At 43.9% G+C, this 22,518-nt stretch overlaps 1 protein-coding gene across 4 annotated transcripts in view; it reads right to left on the bottom strand.

Annotated features, from left to right (window-relative positions):
* Positions 1 to 21,291, bottom strand: part of Synd (protein kinase C and casein kinase substrate in neurons protein Synd) — a 41,425-nt gene extending 20,134 nt beyond the window's left edge. For 2 of the 4 annotated variants that reach the window (XM_076433953.1, XM_076433956.1), the window contains exon 1: positions 21,011 to 21,291. The gene's annotated coding sequence lies outside the window, so the exon portion shown is untranslated. Of the gene's footprint in view, positions 1 to 1,868; positions 20,981 to 21,010 lie in introns of those variants that run through there. The other 2 variants (XM_076433955.1, XM_076433954.1) reach the window with 2 other exon arrangements.
* Between the last annotated feature and the right edge of the window lie 1,227 nt (positions 21,292 to 22,518).

Raw genomic sequence — 22,518 nt, 5'->3', positions numbered from 1 at the left:
AGCTTCTGAACGGTTTCGGAAATTGTTTGGCGAACGTTGAGCACGCGAAATAATTGCATAAAGATGATAAATGCAGAATCGTTGAAGCCGTTCTGATAAACTCCCGTAGATAAGGCTTCGACGCATTCGGGAGGAGATTAAGGGGAGATGAAAGGATACTTCCAACGCAGGGACAAAGCTCCTCCTCCCTCGGTAACTGACAGTCTCTTCAGAGGACTGTAATTTTCCTATGATTAAACATTCCTCTTGAGAAAATGCAATGGCGATGTTACCGATATTTCAAAATCAAGTTGGTGAAAACAGGAATGCAGCGAATAAAATAAGGGATGAATTTTGTTATTTTTAAAGAAGTTGCGATTGATGCAAACGTAGTTGAAAAGGTGAAAACGGAAGCCGGAGGAAAAGAAAAACCGGAAGGACTCAAGCCTTGGATCACGAGACTTGTCGACGTTCGAGAGCGCTGCTAATTATACGGAATGTTTTAAATAATTCCCAGTCCCGGTAATTACAATGAAATTCGCGTTTTATAAAACCCTCTGGCTCGGTAATGATAGTGCAGTCTCTCAAACTCGATTCTAACTCGCATTCCCGGTTAGATGTTGGAAGGGGAAAAATAAGATGGAAAATGCGAAATTACAGGGTGGTAGGGGGAGGGGATATAGTGAGCGTCTCCCAGGGAGAAGGGGTACAGTTAATTCCGGACAGCTGGCCGAGAAGCATGTTAGTGGTTTACCATAATTCAACGACGAAAGAAATGCGTACAGGGTCGGGTATAATGGTCGTGCGCGGTTGTGTATGTATGTATGTATGTATGTATGTATGTATGTATGTATGTATGTATGTATGTATACGGTATTTAAAACGCTGTCGGCGTAATAGCTCGCGGTCGTTTAGCTTCGTTTTAGAAAGATACTAATTATGCGGCTAATTAATGCGAGTGCGCGCGATGCCTCCGCGCTATCAGATTTAATCGCCAAGCCGCTCCTCGATGCCGGCAACAACTATTATCCATTAACATGGTCGCGTAATAGTTATCGAGTTAGGGTTTCGATGGATGTACTCTCCTCTTGGTGTACTATCACTTTGTATTACAGTTTGTACAATTTTGCACGAAAGGAGCTATGTACCGATTAAGACTGTGGATTCTTATGCGAAATAAAAAGTATCGAAAAAAATATTTTTAAGTCTACTTTATTTCAAGACATTCTTTGCGATTAATTATTATCAAAGATTAAGTACCGCACAACACGAGCACGCACATTCATTTTCATTCATTTTTCTGCACAGTCTAATACAACTGATCGAGTTTCACCGCACTTTTATGAATGAAAAATGCAAGCTTCCATCTCATACGCGAAAATGTAATGTATACAGTTCAAGTTTGACGAGACATTGTCTGTTTGAACAATGACACCCTTTGGCACACAGACGAAGGCACCACCCATGCATAACTTGTAGATGTTTCCAGGTGGAAACTGCACAGAACACTTGAAAAAGTGACGAGTTCTACGTGTGAATCGTCGGCGTACACTTATCGTAACCTTAGGAGACAATGTGTTAACTACACTTTGCGAACTTGAAAATTCAGCACGGTCTGAAAGTTAAATTAAAAAATGGCCCGAGCTTAAGACTGCAATAAATTACAAGTAGACTGCGGATCTTCGTGAAAAATAAAAATTCTCAAGCCTTCGTAGTCCAGTTCGAGTATCTCGGATTTTCACGAGAACGTGAAAACCGATGGAGGATGACCGTTCCCGATTAAAACGATCCGTCCGACGGAAACGGATACCTGTTACGTTCGCCACGATTCACGCACCGCACACATAATCGCCGGGTGAAGTCACAAGGTGGTAACGCAGGATCTTTACCTTGGCGAGGTGACATGGTTGAGTAACGACCCTCGTGGAACGGAATGCTTCTTAATTCACAACTGAGAGAGAAAGAGAGGCGTACGCGTCTCGATATCACTGCCGGCAGCACTGAATTGAATCACGCTCCGAGTTTCGGTCGGTGGAAAAAGGCGGATTTCTAAATGACGCCGGCAACTACGCTTGTACCCATCACGATCAGCACAACTATACTTATACCGTACTATACTATCATCCACACCGCACGGCAGCCGCAGCTCAACTGACGTTCCCGCTCCAGAACACGCCAGCTCAAACACGATGGAAAAAGTCTCCACGATTGGCGTGATTACGTGTACGACCGAAAGCATAAACAATTGCTCGGAGCTTTAATAATAGACTGGACTGTCTGTGTGACGGCACGTTCCCATTGTACACGCGTTACCATTTTCATTTTTTCTTTTTTTGTACAATATATTATCATTCGAAACTCGACACTGACGCCGACCCTGGTCCCTTGCGTCTCTATTGGCAACTTTTTAATTATTACCGTGCTGTAAACAATTCTATGCTTAAAATTATAATATATAACCGTTATTAACTATACTTACGGAAAAGGGGATCTTCTATTAATTATACTGCGGATCTTTATGCAAAATAAAAAGTGTTTAAATTGATTGAGAGACACAGAAGACAAATAAACAATTTGTATCAAGCTTAATTTTCTTATTGAGCTTGTACGTGTTCATTTTTGTCAGAAATGGATAAAATCCACGGTCTGGTTATCAAGTTCGTGACTAAAAAGTGGACAAGGTTCCATAAGGGGTACAAATACGAAGACTTCACGTAATGATTATGCAAATGCATTCAACGAAGGTGTCATTAAAACACTGTGCATTTCAAATTGAATTACAACGTGTTCAAGACGCGCGCAGCCGGGCCGCGGCCGGTTCGAGTCTCTCCGAGGAAATGTATTTCTTTTCTCATGGTGCCGGTTGTCACGAGGCATAATCGCGACTGCGCAATTATTCCGAAACAATCAACTATTTATATGCTTGGAGATGACGAATCCGTGTACCTTCGACGTGACACGCGCGGAACCAAGATGGCGATGACTGAAGGTTGCCACACGGTTTGACCGCTAATCGATGAGGAACAGAACAGCTTGCGTAACCGCGACTCATTCGTCGTAAAAAAAAATACTTATTTACATGGGCCGCTAATTGTGCTGACATGCGAGTTCGATATGTTCTAAATATGTACACGTAAGACCAAATTGATCGAGGTCGATCGTTTTCCTAATATGTACGATCTAATTATTTGGAATTTTTTAAAAGTTGCTTTAAACATGTTTACCTGAACCTGTTGTTGCCCGATTAATTAATAAGATTAAAATTAAAGGTAGACGCCCTTCGAACAGTGCAAGACGGTTGATAAAGAACTGCGCGTTTGATAAAATTCTTTAAGATGAATTGAACGTGCAGTTTGCAACCGACAGAAGTCGTGAGAATCATACGAATAATGACGGACGTCTCTCGTCAGGGTCGCCGAGACGTTTCGACATCGAGCACGAAGGCAGTTAGGTCAAGTTAAGAGTAAACGTAAATAATAGCGTTCAATTTCGCTGACAATGGGTATTCAAAGAAAGCACGGTTTGCGTAACAACTCGCGGGGAATACAACACTGAAGCTCAATCAAACCGGACTCGCATGTACGCGTTGCGGATGCTATAATACGGGTCGTGTTGGTCAGTTTATCCGAAGCCAAGTAAATTCGTTACCATAAGCTATTAGGAAGCTTGTTTAACGGAAAAGTTATCCACCACCTTTCGAATCCGCCGTTTCGAATCGTGATGAAATTCGAGAACATCAACTACCCAATTAATACTCCTTAGAACTGCATAAATTAAAAGCTAATTATTCGATTAGCTATCTACTAGAATAGTATACATATATTATTATATTGTACTAGAGAGAAACTATATTTCAGCACTTGTGTCCTTTATAATTTCTCAGAGGAAAAAGAAATATGTATTCATTCTTTGCTTACGTTTGTCTGGAACGAAAATCCAAATATTTGTGCATTTCGTAAACGTGTATAAAATTGCTCATTTCAGGTGACAGTGTTGCGAGACAGCCTCGATGACGCCATTAAACCGAAATTTGCTTCAATATTTCATTGAAAACGCTTCCTCGTTCTCCTCGAAGCTGCACTCGTTGAATTTCTACGAACGGTAAATAGTACAGGCGGACTGTATTCCTTGTCTCTATTGATTAAGCCACCGATGGAGTGTACAAAGGGTGTTGGCTTCCTCGTCGGGCAGAGCTTGATGGGTCGGGAGGCCGTATTTGTGTTCAATCCTGTTATAAATCTGACGATGATTATATTCTACGTGTGGAAGGATGACCGCTTATACACAGTCGCTTCACATAGCCCCGTGCATCTACCGGTTAATGAACTCCTACCACCAGAACCGTACAATAGCTGCTTCGAAAACACACGCAAACGTCCGTAACTGAAAAATTCATTTCTCGAAGAGACTATCGTAAAATGCACGAGAAAATGTTTTAATCCTGATCTGAAATTTTTTATTTTATCGATTTTATATCACTGTGTCAATTTGACACCGAGGATCAGATTCATAGTTCGTGAAACGAGAAACGAGAAACGAGAAACGGGACGAGGGTTAACAGAAAAATCCTAGGGGGTGAAATCAACCCCCGAAGTTTCCACAGATTTTCCTCGTTTTAATCACGGCTCTACGGTAGCTTTGACCCGTGAATTATTCAGCCCGCAATGTACAACTCGGTGCACCGCAAAGATGCTTTCCAGGGGTTGTAAACTTTTTTGTTGGTTATGCAAAATATTTATTCCCTTGTCGCTGGTAGAGCTTCCGGGTTGGGTAATTTTTATAACGAGAATATAAATAACGTTGTCGAGAGTGGGTTAATATTTTTCTTTAGCCTTTTCAAAGATAACATTTTTTCAGCTTCTTCCGGGAAATCGTCAATTTCGCGTGTGCATCGTGAAATAATTTTTCGCAGCGGTTCAAATTGCTCGAATAAAAAAAGCCGCAGCAGTTCCAGCGAACAATGTCTCAAAAGAAAAAGAAGAAAAATGCGTGGACTCGGTCGAAAACGACGACATGTTCGCGCTTCTGTAGCCCCGGTGCGGTGGTTCCATCGATTGAGCAGAAGGTAACTGTTCCGCTGAAACTCGCTGGTAGGCTTCCCGCTCCAGATACGACGCGTAATTTCATTGTATGTATAATTTATTTTCGGCGTTTATTGTTTCGCGGAAGCTGAGCCGTTCCCTGATTGACCATTCAGGAGGATGGAGATGCTAAAGCCACCTCCGCCACCATCTCTGAGCACCGTGTCCCGCGAAACACGTTTCATATAGGTAATGCCATGCAAACTGTCTGATCGGCTTAATGAGGATGTACTCCGTCTGAATGACGAGTGCGAATTACTGCAGTCGCGCGCGAGTTCTCCCGATGAACGGCATAAACGGCATAAACCGATATACATATGTATATGTAACACGTATTAATAACGAGAGCGTAGCTGCGCGGAACTACCGTTTTTCCGCGAACAGCTCAATCCGTGAACACCTGATCGATCTTGCAGGACTTGGCGCGCGCGTTTCCGCGATAAAACCCCACAAAACCGAGGAATATCGATTAAGTAATTAGCCGGTTTTTACCGGGAATCGTATCAGAAAAAGATCACGCGGCTCATCGTTCTTCCACCGAGTGACAGTACACCTGCGTAGCTTTTTATCCGGCTAACTTCTACACGATTTTCCGACACGTTTCATTTACTCCCGCGTGCTGTTTTATGCACTTCCGCGTGTAGTCTCGCATTCCTTGAACGGGTAATGCGTAATCCTGCAAGTTTTGGGATTGAAAATGGCGCGAGATTGCAAAATGGTTGAAGGAAACAACCAGCCCCGATGCCGGTGAAAATCGCTTGTTAAAAAGGAGAGGGGCACGCGACGATAATTCGCGCAACCAGCCGCCATTACGGCAGTCCTCGGATTTCTCGGAGTAACGAGGAACGCTTCGATGATCTCAATTAAAAGTCTCCGACCGTGGATTCGAAACTTTTGGGGCGGGGTGTGTGTGTAGTGTGTACGGATGAAATGGAAAAGCATTCGCGCGACGTCGCGTCGTCTGTCAGCTTGCGGCGCGGCGGGACTTTCAAGGTGTTCTGGAACTCTGACCTCGCTACCGATAATAATCATCCCGCACACATGTGCGACGGCAGTTAAAGACCCCCATTCAGCCGTTCCACGCCGTAAAAAAGAGGCGCACCGCCCCCGTGGAAAACCTGACAGGCCACCGGTAATCACCGTGCACGTTTTTGCGGTAATCTTTTCAAGTTCGCGGCACGTGTTCCTGCTTCTTTGGCTGATTTGTGTGGTTCTTTGGCAACTGACGGAAGCTCGGAGAGCATAATCTCTGCGATTGTAATAGAGCGAAACGGAAGATGTACATAATTGTCTTTAAAGCTCTTTAACGTGCTCAAACAAGAGAATTAAACCTTGTGCCAAGTTCTAGTTCGGTGTATCTTGTTCAATTTTGTTTTATTTGGGTACACGATCTTGAAACCACTTGAACCTCCTTAAGGAAGAGAATGAAACCTTGTGCCAGGTATACAATTTACGTAGAGTTCACAATTTGATTTTTACTCTTGGCAACAGTCCGCGAAGGAATGAAAGAGTCGTCTCGGAGTTCTCTCGAGAAAAGCTGGAACAGCAGGCCAATTAGAAAGACTCCGGGAGTAAACCCATGAAATGTTTATCGTCCATAAAAATGCCTCTCTTCTCTCTGAAAGTTCGGGATTCTTTTCGAGTGTACAGATCTAGACATAAAACCGTCTGCATAATAGATTATAGGCTGATGTCTCGTAAAAAGCGACTCGCGAGGAGAATCAATTGAGGCTTCAATGAAAACACGCCCAGGGGATTAGGAAAATATAATGAACGTCATGAATGGAAAGCGTGTCTTCCGGATCGTGTGTGACCGAACCGTATGAATCATCGATGACTGTAGAAACAGTTATGTCACTTGCGCCCGGTGTATGTAAGCGTAACAAGAACAGTATGTCCAGCGAAGAAAGTGTAAACAGATCGGAGAATGTCGTCTCGATCGAATACTATGTAAATTGATGGTTAATTGCGAAAAAGAGACTCTGCAAAATGTTGATCGGATCACCGCGATAAAAATCTAAGAAACATATTTTTATTAGATTATTTAATTTCCGACGGTCCAACGAGCGCGATATCTAAGTGTAGCCAAATTTTTCTGTTCGATTTCTGGATGTCGATGCGACGGAATTCAATTATAATTGCGTGTAGCGCAACCGAGGTTTGCAAAAATGCCGCAAAACGAAAAAGCCGAGATTCGTCGCGTTTCCTCGCGTGTAGCAGCCGACAGCACGTCGCGTCGTAGTATTTCGAGTTACGTAACACGAGGTGTAACGTCTTCTTATTTTCCAGGGTCGCGTTTAACGGTACGAGGGAAAGGTGATTAACGAACGAAAAGATAAAAATAACTGGATTAAATTGCCGGGCGTGACGCGAGCAACGTCTACGGTCTTAATTACGTTCATAAACCTTTTAGACGGGTCGTTGATGCTAACTCACAGTTAGCTGGATGATTTTATCGCCCTTTAGACTGTCCCTTGGCGTCCCTTACAGCAAGTGGCTGTGCTACGCAACGTTCTTCCGTCTGTTCGAAAGATTCTTCTACAATGCGGCGTTGCCCAGAATAACTGCGGACGTCACGCCGATGATACAGCCTTTCGTTTATATCCGTGATGTTAACAAACAGCGTAATGCACTCCTCTCAACTTGGGCAACAAGTCTTTGTATCCTCCACATTCTCTTCTCCTACTTTTTATTCATTAATTCTTCCATCCTGTCCGAATATCTCCTACCACTGAATATTTTTCAAAAATCCTGGAATATTTTCCTTTTTCCCTAAACAGGATCGAGTGTGCAGAATGAGCGCTACAGTCTGTTCCCCTATAATCTCCGTTGTTAATGAGGCGATTAAGGTTTTTATTGTCGCGAATGACACGGTTCGGACTGGCTTCCAAGATGGGATAACACTAAAAATTTTACGCTGTGTTTATCGCGGCAATTCGAGTTGATCTTTTCCCGTTTACGACTCAATTGTTATTTTTGTCTATGCCTCTCTCTCTCTCTCTCTCTCTCTCTCTCCCTCTTGCGAGAAACGCAAATGTTTACGGAGTATCCCGAGTATTCCAGGCGAGAGGGAACTGGACCATCCGCTCCGAATACATACCGAGATCGGAATCTGAAAATCGGGGCTGGCATCAGCTGATACCTACAACACAACTTCCCATGCCATGGACATTACATAATCGATCCCGCAAGCGGCCGCCACATTTGCATCTGGATTACCAAAGCGTTTCAATCGTTGCGTTGCGTAGACTCCGACGATTGTTGTTCCGCGGAGATAACTGGCCGCCTTTCGACCATAATGTGCATAAACTGCGCGGATTAACGATGTTCCATTTAATTCTGTTCCGTTCGACCGCGGCTAAACGGTCGCTATAATAACGCCGAATCCCAATGCTCTATTTAATTTTGTTCCACCGGAACATTTCCCACGGTGTTCGACCACCTGCAATTGCATTTTTCCGCCGGAATGGCGAATCGATGCGAAATTATCCACGGAACTGGTCGCGAAACAGCCACGCAATTTTCAGACAGGATAATGAGGAGCAGGTGTGCACTAGACGTTATTTAAAAATTTCTTGCAGTAAAAATATTTCCTCGTATTTTATAATTTTATCCATACCATGAATGTACAGTAAAATTTTGGTTCAAGAGGAACCCTCGGGTCCGTGATGTTTCTTAGATCGTGTAGTTCAGGCATGGGCAATTTGCAGCAGTAAAAGATTATTTCGTCTTTGATTCGTAATTTTCATCAACGTGTCCAGGGATGATTAACGAACAAGCAACATCTGTTTCGTGATTAATGTGCAATTTTTCTGTTCCCTGTTACCGGTGATGGCTCTCTTTGTATCGTCTTTTGTCAGTGTCCGATTTAGGACACGAAACCTTGCGAATAATGAAAACCTATCAGGGACACATCGCGCGAGCTATTGTCGATGCAGCTGTGCCATGTGTTGCGCCACGTGTCATTGATTTTCGTCGGTCCACTAATTACCGCGGGCTTGCTAATCATTTACCGTGATCAATGTTTAATATTCGAGGATAATAATTAGCGAATAACGACGACGTAGTAGCAGCAAACGCTTCGAATCTAAATGAGAAAACACTTGAAAAAACGTGACCAAAGAATAGTTTTTAAAAAAAATAAGAAAATGTTTCGAAAAACGTGACCAAGGAATCATTTAAAAAGTGACAGCTTCCAACAGAAATAAAAAGTGGTCGAGATAGAAGAAAAATGGTCTTAATGGTTTACCTTTTATGAAGAATGTTTTTTCAAATCGTGAGATTATAAAAATATCAGAATGATTGTAGAAATTTGTTCAGGGTAAAATATTTATTTTTACGTATGTAGTAACAGTTGGTACACATTTACCCTATCTTGTATTGAAACGGGGAACAAGCTGTAGCAGTCGTCCAATGGAAAATGTGAATTGTTTCGAGGAAAATCGATCGAAACGATTCCGGTCACATCGGGAGCTATGCAGATTTCTCGATGAAAATAAGGAGAGCGCAGCAACGTGGCTATGCGTTCGCACGATAGAAACGCAATCTAGATTCGAGTGAACTATCACACTCGTACGCGGCTGGAATGTCATACCGCTTAGAAAGGCGTCAATGAATCGAATCAGGGTGAACGCACTGCACTCTCCGTGCTGATTTTCAGGTCGAAAGTCATGGTCATTCTCGATCGAAAAGGAACGTGGCCTTAGACTAAAAACGAGTCGTTTCAATTAGTCCTAATGAGATAACGAAATTGCGTTAACGTTAACATCTTATCTCGAGATTCGTATAAGCGATTTCTCCACTTTCCTAACTGTTCGTTTCAATCAAGATCGAATCGGACTGGCATGGCATTGCAATTCCAGTGCAACCGTGGTTTTGTTTTTTTTATAGCATCCGTGACATTTATTTTAACAACAGCCTAGTACCCTAGCCGAAGGTCATTGTAAATGGTAGATAATGCTGCATAGTTCCTGATAAATCATTGATTCGCTCAACAAGTGTGTGTACGTCAACTTACGCTGACTTTCGATCGTCCCCTCGTTCTCCAACGCACCTATGTATGTAATTCCCTCTCGTTTTAATCACTACATTCACCGAGTCACCGTTCAAAATTGCCGTACTATTATTTAAAGCTATTTTTATACCGCCATGCTTCTATCTAGGAAATTGCTAATAATTCAATCGCTGTGAAGTATTGTAAAAAAAAAAGTATTATGAAAATATTCCCGAAAAATTTAATGACGAATTTTCGGAACGACGTAGATGCGAGCTCTATTACATACATTGCTGAAAGCCTCCCAGTCAAGATAAGAGAGCAGCAAACAAAAGGAAAGATAAGTAACACGTCAATCCTGATTTCCAGGAGTTGCGAGACAAAACGATCGGCAGGAATGGAGAGTGGAATTTAGTATGGCGACCATAGCTCGCCGCGAAGTGGTGAATTGCAGGTGGGTATCATTGATTCAGCGCGACAATCGTGAGAGTGAACGTCAGAGTGAGACCCGTGAAAATTGTTCGGCTCGCGTGGAGAAATTATTCAGACGAAAGTTCTACGATTTAAAGGGGGTCGGCCGACGTGTTTACTTTCGAGAGGAAGTGAGAGAGAAATACTTCTCGATGACTATGCAGAGCAGAAGCATGTATAGATATCTCTTTTCGATACCGACGAGCCTGTAGTATACATATATCTCTTCTGATTACTCATTATTATGCATGCTTCGTGCGTCAATATCTTTTGTCCGCGTTGCTAGTCGCCAAGTGACTCAGCGCCGTGCCGAGAACTCTAATTTCGATCGGCGAGATCGACTTATCGGCTCGAAATTCGCTTAAACGATGCAATTACTGCTGCAAACATCGCTAAATCCGTTTAACATCGCATATACACCTGCATTCATTAATTTATATTTATAGCCGATCAAGTATACGTATACGGGGTAGAATTTTCCAATTTTTTTGTAGACAAATTTGAAGAAGTTGGAACGAAATGAAATATGTGTAGGGACACGCACGGGTGTGTGTGTCTGTGTACGCGAGCGGCACGCTGCGGCGACACACCGCGCCGCCTCTGTACGCGACGTAGGTGCCGACCAAAGGATCCGACGGTTTCACGGAAAGACCGTCGATCCCGTCACCGTGGTGCGGCAACCGCCAAAAACCGATCTGTGATTGGTCGATTTGGGTGACTGTGTTTCACTATAAAGAGGGCTGAAGAACATCCAGCAGGCAGTCTGAATCTCGCCGTCGAGCACGCGCCGTTATAAAAGTATGTACATACTTGGTTAAATAAAGACATTGTTTCAACACTGACTTATGTGAAGTTACCCTCCTACATATGTAATATTTTTAGTGGGGACAACCTTTGTAGATCTAAAACAAATAAAAATTCTACAAAACTCTATTTCTTCGTGTTCAAGAGAATTAAATGCCCACGTTGATACTCGACTGTTTGGGAGAATTGGTGAATGTTGGATTAATTATCAATAGGTTACCAGCACAATGAACTTATTATTCGTTGTCAAAATTTAATCAACGATCTCAGAATCGTATTAATAAACAGAGATTTCCAAGTATTCCAATTTGATACTTTGTTTCAAGAGCCGGACTAAACAGTCTGGAGATATGAGGGGACCCTAGTTTCCTTTCGGCGTTCCAAGTTCTAACTTCCAACAGTTCCAACTTCCAACGGTTTTCCTTTCAGCGTCAGTCGAAGCTAACAATAAGATTTCGATTAGTAAAGAGCTTCCTCCCGCGCCGTGAAATATAAAATTGTTTTATTTCAGAAGTACCAGTGTGAATTTATTAACACCCAAATCCAATAGTGAATTAATGGCAATTTTACGAGTCCAAATTTTGGTCTGCATTTTCGACGGATTTCTCAACTTTCTGATTAGGTTATGCTGGTTTTATTAGATACGGACTGGTCGTAGAGAGGATCGATAAGGCTTCTTCGGAGACGCGTTGGAGATAAGTCTCGAACCGGCAATGTAAATATCGAGTGAGATTTATTTTTAAAATGGTCGTAAGGGTAGTTCCCTCGTACCGAATCGCACATTCGCCCGCTGGTTTCGTGTCCTACAAAAGTGTAGATACGGCGACTGGGATCGATTTTTCCCTAAGGTCATCTCTCGAAATACCTCGTCGCGAAATGAGGAGAACCTCTTGATAAGGGCCGCCGTTTGATAGCATTCCTACATTGTTCCGTTCTTCGCTGTTCTCCGCGAGCATCGATTCGTTTTTCTGTCGTACACGAAAATGGTGCGCTCGTTGAAAGGCCAGGAAACAATTAATAAACGAAACTGCGAGGCTTCGTGAAAAATTGCAATTCTATCATAGTTCCTCTCTAATTCGCGAAAATCATTTGCAACTTAAACTGTCCGTTAAGCACGAAAAACCACTGTTGGTCAAACGACAGAAGACATTTTATTTTATCGAGTGAATGAAATTTTGGAATTTTTCCAAGCCAGAGCAAATTGGTCATTCGGAGTTTGATCGAAAGTGCCGCAGCGTATCTACTGTATCGAGGCCCGTTTTATTTCGATTGACGGTAAGGTTATATTTTTCCGAAGCTTTTTAGAACACAGTGTCGATCGATAAGAGTACTACAATGCGCACCGTATCAGAAAGCACTCGTTGTGTTGGCTGATAATGACACGTGTACTCTTATGTAACAGTTGCAATGTGGGTCGCGGAAATTGTTAGAACTGTGCCGCTTTGAAACGAAAGAAGTCCTCGGCTCGTCCCGTCCCATTTCTAACCGCTCCACACTTCTAATGAGATCTTTACACGCGATTTTCTGTGTGCGCTGCTGCACGCCTGTCGTCGCGCGACTAATTCCGCGTGCGCGGCAAACTCAAAAATTATGCAATATTCCCAACAAACTCGCTGTCGAAATCGCGACACCTTTGAGAGGCTACTCAACCCCAAATTCGCGAAATTAATTGAAAATTTCATGAATTCGCGGACGAATGATTAAATGAATGAAGACGCACCACGATAGATGTTTTCCGTTTCGCGTAGAAACCGATTAATGTCAAAGAAGCGGTTAATTGCAGGTTTAAGGCGATCTTACGGCGCAATCGCAGCAGATATTCATTTGTCGGTAGAGGATCGGTATTGCTCGCTGATTAGGCTGTTGCGCAAAGTTTAGTAGCACATGAAGTAACAACCACGGCTTAGCGGAAAGCCACAAGTGGCAGCCTGTAGCAGCTATGTAGTTTGGTAAACTGCATCAGGGAAACCGCGTCGTCTGCCGGCTCACTTTCGAGCTTCTGTCTATGATCATACGTTTCGAGCACCTGGCCATTTTCTCGACGAACCATATCGGACACTATTCGTATCAACTACGAGCACAAGCTTCTCGGTACATACATACAACTTCTGGCGAAGATCGTGGCGTCACGGTCTTCGTGCCACATCTGGCAACAGTTGACTTTTCTGTTCCCCGAATTTAAGCAGGAGCTGAAAGATGGTCGTTTTCAGCCTGCCGAAGTGATCAACGGATGCTCCGGGACGCGGGGACTTTAATCTTCCTAAAACGATGCCTCGGGAATAATTAAAATCCTCCGAGGGTCGCAGTCTGGAATATTTATTTATGAGAAAATTCTCTATGAAAATGCGAACATGTTCTGCAGTGTTCGCCGCCGGCTCATCGAACCGTGCAACGAGTTACGAGAATGATCGATCCTTGGAAAGGATCGCGCACGGAAGTGGTTCTGCAGGAGGAGCTAATTGCGCCTTGTACCGATCATAGATCGTGACTGGTAAGCCCCATGGAATTTGGGACAAGTTCAGCAGGATCGCCTAAGCGAGACGCTAAGATGGAGGCCAAAGGCGTTGGGAAGGTCGAAGGTGAAAAGCGGGAACCCGTTAACCAAGAAAAGTTCCGTCGCGTGCTGAAATATTCCTTACTTTGTAGCTGTGTCACGCCGCGCCGCGCCGCGTCGTCGGAATCTTTCACCTCGTACGTTTCCATTAGATTTCCAGCGATGGGTCACCGGCGACCCGCAAGTTTTCCAAGCTTTCCACGCACGCAAAATATTCGTGGTCTTTCCTCGGAGGATTAGCAAAAGACCATCCGAAGGATCTGGCTCGCCTCGACCGCAAGATATGCTCTCATTCGTTCCACCGGTTTGTGGCTCGTCGCGCTCGATGGATTTTGTCCGATACTATTTGCGAGGCGATGCAAATCCTTTTTTTTTATTTGCCGGTTTTACGTCGCATCTGTTGCGAGATAATTAGCAACAACGCCAAGACAAGTTTATTAAGGCCGCGATCAGCAGGTGTTCGAGAAGAGTTTGTTCGGAGAGTTGATCGAGTGGTTGTTGCTGCTTCCGCTGGAGTGTTGGCTCCTTCGTTCTCCAGATGTATGATACAATGTTTAGAAGATTGGTGAACGTTTCGCTGGATGCAAATCGTGTTACGTTCCAGAAGAGATAATTGAGTCAAGGACGAGCGGATCGAAGGGAACCGAGCAGCAGTGGGGCGTTCATAAGAGAATATATCGCGGATTAAAGGAGATCCAGAGGGAAATTATGCGAAGGATCCGCGGGTTAGCAGCGGAGAACGGAGCATAACAGGGTTGGAGCCTAACAGCGCGTATATCCGCGAAAATCGAATATGGAAGACGACTCGGTCGGTGTAAAGCGTTAGATCTAATTAATAACCGTCTAATTAACGTTTCAGGTGTCCGGCTAAGAATAGCGCGGCGCTGCCGAGCCGCGTTGTCAAGATTATACGATCATTTCAATTCTGTGCAGCGATTCTCTGTATCAGGCGATCAGACCTCCGTTGAAACGAAAGTAATTAAACCTGTTCCTCTTCGTTATGAGGAATGTTGTGTTAATGGAATTTCCAAGCTTCGCGCGCGGGGCAGATGCTTATCGGAGAGCTTCGTGACGCGTGGCTACAGAAAGAATTGCTTTCTCGAATTTGAAAAAAATTGTATATGAAGAAAATGGAATAGACAAGTGTTACGGCAACCTCAAGGTGCCGGAAGCTCTCACGAATCCATCAAATATTCAAGATCCACGGCAACTATTGTGCACCGATCGATTTCCCGACTACATACATATTCGGGTGTCTTTCTCACTTCGCCCGTATCGGAGAACATAACCACACCGTTACACGGATTACATACGACAATCATCTGTTTTGCCGTAACGTCTATGATAATATTCCGCTTTCTTGCGGACCATGAGAACCGTACTCGTGATTAGGAGTGTGCTTCTAGGAGCAACGAAGCGCTGATCGAAGGGTGCAATTTTACACATCGACGCAGATTTCAACATTGATGCTCCTTCCTCGAGCGGAGAGAGAGCAGGGTACATACAGCTCTAATGCTATGTGTTTACGCGAGTGCGACTCCCTGTCCAAAACCGAGAATTAAAGAGACTCCATTGGAAAGCGAGATCTCGACGAGCTCTCGGATTCGCATTGAATTTTCGTGCTGGGAAAAATGTGCTGTAACTTGTAACAAAGTTGAAACGATTTTTGTCCAGCTAACGGGCCCGTTTGGGCCATTGTGCGGCGCGGCGTACGGTGCGTTTCGCGTAAACAGCGATTCTTTGCTGGAAGCCGGCTGTCTCTTCCAGAGAGCAAGTGCAACTATTTATGGAAGAGGAACACACATCATACTCCCGTAACACACTTTAAACCTCGAGCTAGGTGCACGCTTGGACACGTGTCTCGTTCGAGTCGGGTTCTCGCATCCGTCTGTGTTGCGACTGCCACGGTATCGATCGAGGATACAATTTTACACATCGATGAAGGTTTCGACACGGCTCTCGTTTTGGAGAGAGTGCAATGGATTAGCGGGAAGAACTGCAAGAGAAAATCGAAGAGGCGCGCTACGCCGCGCCGTTCCATTCAGATAACCCACTTTCGTTCGTCGGTATGCATGTAGCATCTTTCGATCGACGTGTCGTCGTTTTCACGGATTTATGGTTTCGCGGTCTATCATAATCCCGGATATCTCCACGGCACGGAAATTTTCGCGAACCGCGTATCCGAGACGAATCAAAATAAGAACGATCGACGCGTCGTCGTTTTCATGGTTTTACGGATTCGGAGAATATGATCGATCGTAATCCCGTGATATCGTCGCAGCAGAAACATTTTCACGAATTGTATACTCCGGTAGAATAAAAATAAAATCATCCGACCGCGAGACCTACATTCTGCTCTTTTATACACGTTTTTCATCTGCATTCGAGTTGAAAAAGCCGGTAGAAATTCGTGATTTACAATGCGAAACTTGGCAATGCAGCAGCAAGACTTTCAGCGTCCCCGAGGAACGTTCTTTTGGTAAAAGGACAAAAATGGTTGAGACGATTTAAGGAGGGCAATGAGTCGCTGGAGGACGGGTCACATTTAGGACGTTCGTCTGCGCTTAAAGCCGACGAATGCTGCATGAATGAAGAAAATGTCGCGACGGAGCGGCGACGCGACGCGACGCGACGTATCCGAGACGACCGGAACCGGTTTCATTATTATTGAGAAAATTTGTAATTTCCTGCATCCTCGAGTAGAAAATTTACGATACATCGAGCACGTCTTGCTCGCGACGAAGCATGTGCATCATGCTCGATTGCTCGAGAAATCAATGATCCTCGAAATGAGAAGGAAGGAAAGCGGTAGCGATCGAAAACTGCAAATTGATCAATCAACGAGAGAGGTAAGTATGGAAAACAAGTTTGTCGATGTTTCAAAGAAATGAACGATAAAAACGATTATCCTGTAAGTCGAATTTACCGTATTTTATAAAAATACCTGCTGCGAACTGCAATTTAGATTGTTTAATCACATGCATCTACTGTAACTATAAATCTACCAGGTGCCTGGATATTTATGAGCAATAGCGTAGGTACAGTGCACGGTAAATGTAGTCCAAGGCTCGCGATCTACACTAACATACAGTTCCATTAAAAACTATAGGCATCCTGGCATCTTATAGCTCTCTTAAAAAAATTCTCAATCGCGAGACTCGCCCCTTACAGTCGCACAATTACAAATTACACGATTTACCATACTATAAACTATAAATCATTATCCGAGACATCTACGCGATCCCATTCGACTTGACCACGCGGTACACGCCCAATATTTGAGACCACACGATTCGGTGAATTAAAGTTCAGTGCTTATCTCGCCGTATCACCTTTTAAATCCATCAGTCAACAGAACGAAAATCTTTGACCGTGGCTGAAAGCTCGATTAGCTGAATCAATTTGCGTTCAGCTCGTTAGAGATGTTTAACAGTAAAATGGACGGGCAAGTTTCTCGGTCGTACCGGGTACATACATATATGTATACAATGATCGCGTGACGTCCGAAAATAATTCTGGACGAAACTGTAGGCGTAGATCCACGTTATCCGATAAAAAAAGGTTCCCCCAATAAAAACGATGTATCGAGGTAAACGTGTGTACGCGACAAAATCAAATCTTATCTCGCACGGTCGCCTCACTTTTCACTTTTCAGCGGCGGCGGCAGCGACGGCGGCGACGACAACGACGACGACGGCGGCGCGGCGGCTACAATCTTTCCGCGGTTACGAAAGAACGCTGCGCCGGTGAGAAAGAGGAAAAGACAGTGTGCGTCTCGATTGTGATCGCGATGGCAGCGATGTTCCCGGAAAAATGCTTGCCGATGGCCGATCGATCCAGGAAAAGATGGGAATCGGGCCTCCAACCGGGTAAAACCGCTCCAAAGAATTTTCCTTCCGCCGAAATTCCCCATCTGCGGTCTAATGGCATTCTACAATATCCGCGAATAGATAAAGATCATTTAAAATGGAATGATTCTAGGTCGGAAGAAATGTTCCATTTTCGAGTTAGAATAGCTCCGAATGCAAAGGGTCAAACTGTGTGTGGAAAATTTTCTTGTGGATAAGGTGTTGACAGGAAAGTGTTGAGTTCAAGGAAAAAATGAAAAAATGAAAAATTCGCCTTATCGAGCATGGTCTGACCACCAACCCGTAAAGGGTTAAAAAGACTTCGCATACCATCGGGCGTTCCGTTCACTATCGTGCCCGACATTACTCACGTAACGTCCTTTCGGATAATTAATGCGCGTTACGTGATCCAGGCGTCTATAGGCGGTCTCAAAACAAGCGTTACAAGTTTACGATTGAAATTATGGCACGGGGACCGCTTAGGCGACGTCCCTCGACGGTTAGAGGGGCGAAAAAATCGATTCCGGTTCAAGATGCACCCTCCGGAGAAGTCTGTGGGATCTCTTAACCGTCGTGCAGGCAACCGAAACACGCAAATAACGCAGACAATTGTTCAAGAAACACACAGTGGCGATTAACTGTAAATATTTCTTTGATTTTATTGTTTGTAGGTGAACCGAACCAGCGGATGTTAATTATCAAATGATTTGCTTCCAGTCGAGACTTTCTCGTTTCATTTTCGTTCGGTAAGATTGAGTCTGGCGATTCCACAGGCATGCAAGAAATTAGTAAGCTCCGCACGGTAGGTTTTCACTTTTTATGGGTTTTATGCGCTCCTCTAGAAAGAGAGAAGATCGATTTCAACAGGTGGGCTTTCTAAGCTGCACGGGAATGGTAAATGAGACGGAAAGACATTATAAGAAAAGAGATCTCTGCGTACTGTGAGATCTACTGTAATATCTGATAATACATACTATAATACATATTGTCCTATATGTCGACGAAATTCTACCGATTTCTTTCGAGCGCTTTTCCGCGGCTCTCGATACATAATACTTTTTAATACCTGCCACCTTGTACAAACGAATTGAGATGCTAAATCGCACCTCGATCACCATCTACATATATTCCCGTAGCACGTCGATGGTTTAAGCAATGTTGACACTAGAAATGCTAACGCGCAGCTTATTGCAATTCTCGACGGTAGGCCTGCGCCCCTAACTCATTTCCAGGACCATTATCACCGCAGGCAAACCGCAGAGATCATTTCCACGTATCCCACTCGTGGCATTCACTTTCCTACTTGCCAACAATGTAGTTATCAAGTTTTTAATAACCCGACGCGGTGCGATTTTCAAAGAAATTGTAGGATATTCGAAACGAACGGGAACTCGCCGTGAAATGGAAACTGCATCTAATACTTTTTCCACTTCGTAATCCGCTATGTATTGCCTAACGCGATTACGGCTATGAAATGCTTGTATGTATGTATCGGGAATTCATTTATTTCATATTTTTTACGCAGTCCGTTATTTCTAGTTTTCGAGCACATTTTTATTTATCGGAACCGAATTCTTTTTATAATTAGAGCATCTCTTATGAGACTTATTACAACATAATGAACATTACAGAGTATTACAGAGGTAACATTACGAGAAGAGGAACCGAAATTTTTTTCAATCGTTCGGAAACGGAAGAATTCGGGAAGGATGGGAGTTTTATCGGCGTCCATTTGTATCTATTTACAGGTAACGCACGGTAGAATACAGGCGGTAGAATGGGTTCGCGTAAAATCATGCGGAAAGACAGCACGTTCGTACACTAACTGGGAATGTGATAGCATGGTCTCGAGACTGAGAACGTGGTGAGAGTACGGAAACTTGGATAGTCGCCAATTTATACAACATCTAAACGGTCGTGGCTCCGAGGATTTTGCTCCTTTCGAGTACTCCAACTTATTTAGTGTGAACTAGAATTCGCCTACCTCGTGTTCAGCAAACGTGTAATTTTATTCAACGCGTCTGCTCTAATATTTGTTCATTCATCTTTTCTTTAAAGAAATATCTAATTGTTTCTACCAGCCGTTACCGAACAGGGGTAAGTGGGTACCCGAAAATTCGTGATACTCGGGTACCGGAAGTCTAAATCGGGTCGGGAAACCGAAAACTTATACTGTTCAGTTCAAAACCACCAGTTGCCCTTAATCTGCAACTCCATAAAAATCCGATCTGTAAATAATTCTTTCGGTGGGGACAATGTGGATCAGGGTAATTTCTGTTCTAGTTACTTTCTAGTTTCGGCGAATGTTCCTAGATTGTTCCATTGATAAAAGATTCATTGACCTTCTCCAAGGTAGAGCTCTGTGACGACGCGACGGGTACATGGAAGTATGACAAGCTCCACAGTGGAATCGAGCTGGTCCAACAAAACGTGGAAAGAAAACAATCGAATCGATAACGCAACGATACGGATACAGAGATTCGAATGTGCTGTTTAAACAACGCGAATGACAGGTTGGCCAGTGTACGCTTTCTAGTGAAAAATTCTAGATGCGCGGTGACAGATAACCGTGATTTATGATCCGATATTTGATCTGGCAGTCAGGTGGAAACTGAATCTACGACTATCGACCTGTTTCGTGACTCAGTCGGTCCTGTCCGCCGAGGTAGTGGACGTCTAACAATATGAAATTTTTCTGATCGGATATCGGGTCGGGACTATGTACCTGTTAAAGGAGATGAGCGAAAAACTAACAGTTAGCCGATGGTAAACGAAGGATGTGGGTTAACCTCGTAACGTCGACGCGCGACGTATCAATTGGGAAACGGTGTAGACCGGAAAGATTCGGTTAGTTTTTCTACCCTGACACGATTTTATACGGAAACTCTCTGGGGATACAATAACGATTGGCGAAGGCCAATCTTTCGGAACACGGTACGGACTGCGGACACGAGTAAACAAGGAAACACCGTAATCCGGTCCGGTGCGGTCTAGTAACTTTTGCGATGACATTAGATCACCGTCGGACTAAATTCTCTTTGACGCTCGACTCGAATTAATTGTGGCTGTCGGGCGAAATTGAACGAGTCTCCGGCGAGAACACTCGGCATCGATTATTTCGCACGTTAAAGACGCGACATGTGTGTCGGGGACGTCGTTCGTACTGGCACAATCTGTCGGCAATATGCGCGAGTAAATTCGGCCGACGTATAAAAACTCTCGTGGAATGGAAACACGCGCGCTTTCGTACGGTCCGCTGTTAGTACTGGTTAGTACTCACCGAAGGCAATTCCTCTGGGCGAATGATCCGACTGGCGGCGGTATCCTTCCAGATCACCGAGAAAAAAACTAACCAAAAATCGTATCCACGTGTACGGGGTGAAACTAATCACGACACTGAGACACCCACTGAATTCGCGAACGGCACGCGATCCGATGACACTTTCGACGCGCGATTTTACGGCTGTGGAATTTCGTCACGTCGCGCGTTCTTTCAAGAAACGGTACAAACGCTCATATTGCTGCCTCGCAGAGTGAATTACCAGCTTCCCTCTCTGATCAGCAGCCGATGGGCGTGGCTTAGCTCCGTTGACGCTCGAGGACACACGACTGCACACGACCGAGCACGACTGAGCTCCATTGGCCGATACGAAAACTGATTGCGAAATTCGCGGCGAATCAAACGTAGCGCGCGGAATTTGAACGTCTTCGAAACGTACAGGGACAATGAGACGGTAATATACATGCAGATATTTATAAACGAATTCGTAGCAACTGTTTTGGTGACATGTTAGATACGAGTGTTATATTAACAATATTATTACGCTGAAAATTTCACACGAAAAAGTGCACACTAGTGCTATCTGTTGTAAAGGCTGATGTACTAAATAGGGATGCGTGACGAAGAGAGGCCTTCGATAGCGTACAGTACGAGATGGCCAGCTAAATTGGTCACGTCGTAGGTCCATGGTCACGTCACAGCCACAGCTCTTTTGCGCACATGCACACGAACAGACTATTTACGAATTGCGCACATGTAGAATTGGACACAAAATGGATTGCGCACGGAACAAGAATTCAGCTGTTGTTTACCATCGTAGTTGTACGGTTCCAGGCTAAACATGATGTGGAGACAAGATTTGGTACGGCCAAACCCCGGCCGTGAGCACTCTCATTTCATTTCCTCTCTGCTGATACTATACATAAATATAGACATATATTATATGTATTATTTATTTATGCATACATATATAGAAAATATATAACTATACCCAGCCAACCAAAAATCTAAATTTGGTCGACCTCCTGTGCGCGCATATGCCGAGCTAGTGTCGACCGTAGGACCAGAGTTTGGACATGGGCATGAGGTCGGCATCAGGTCGGCACGAATCGGCCGAATGTGCCTTTGTGGCAGCACTGTCGCACTGATGTACCGCATGCCGAATATCGTTTTACAGGTGAAACAAACAATTCCAATGCCGCTTTTGCAAAATTCACATGTTTTTCTATAAGCGAGGGTGAAACTAATATCCTAATCGCGATATGGAGCAACAAAAAATGAGTATACACATTCGGAGCTAATATCCCGTACATTACTACCGGGCCGGTATATAAGAGAAATTGGCGAAACTCGGTCGCTTTAAAAGTTGAATATTCTTCTATTGGCCTCGGGCGTCTAGAAAAATCAGATGGACAGTACTTATCGAGTACTGCCATTCGCGCGGAGATGATAAAATCATTTTTATTTATCATCTTTAAAATATAAGTGTATTCAATTAGTTGAAATTG

This window comes from Lasioglossum baleicum, chromosome 11, assembly GCF_051020765.1.
Source record: "Lasioglossum baleicum chromosome 11, iyLasBale1, whole genome shotgun sequence".
Lineage (NCBI taxonomy): Eukaryota > Metazoa > Arthropoda > Insecta > Hymenoptera > Halictidae > Lasioglossum > Lasioglossum baleicum.
The sequence above is the reverse complement of the archived record's forward strand: the minus strand, read 5'-3'. Positions and strand labels throughout refer to the sequence as shown.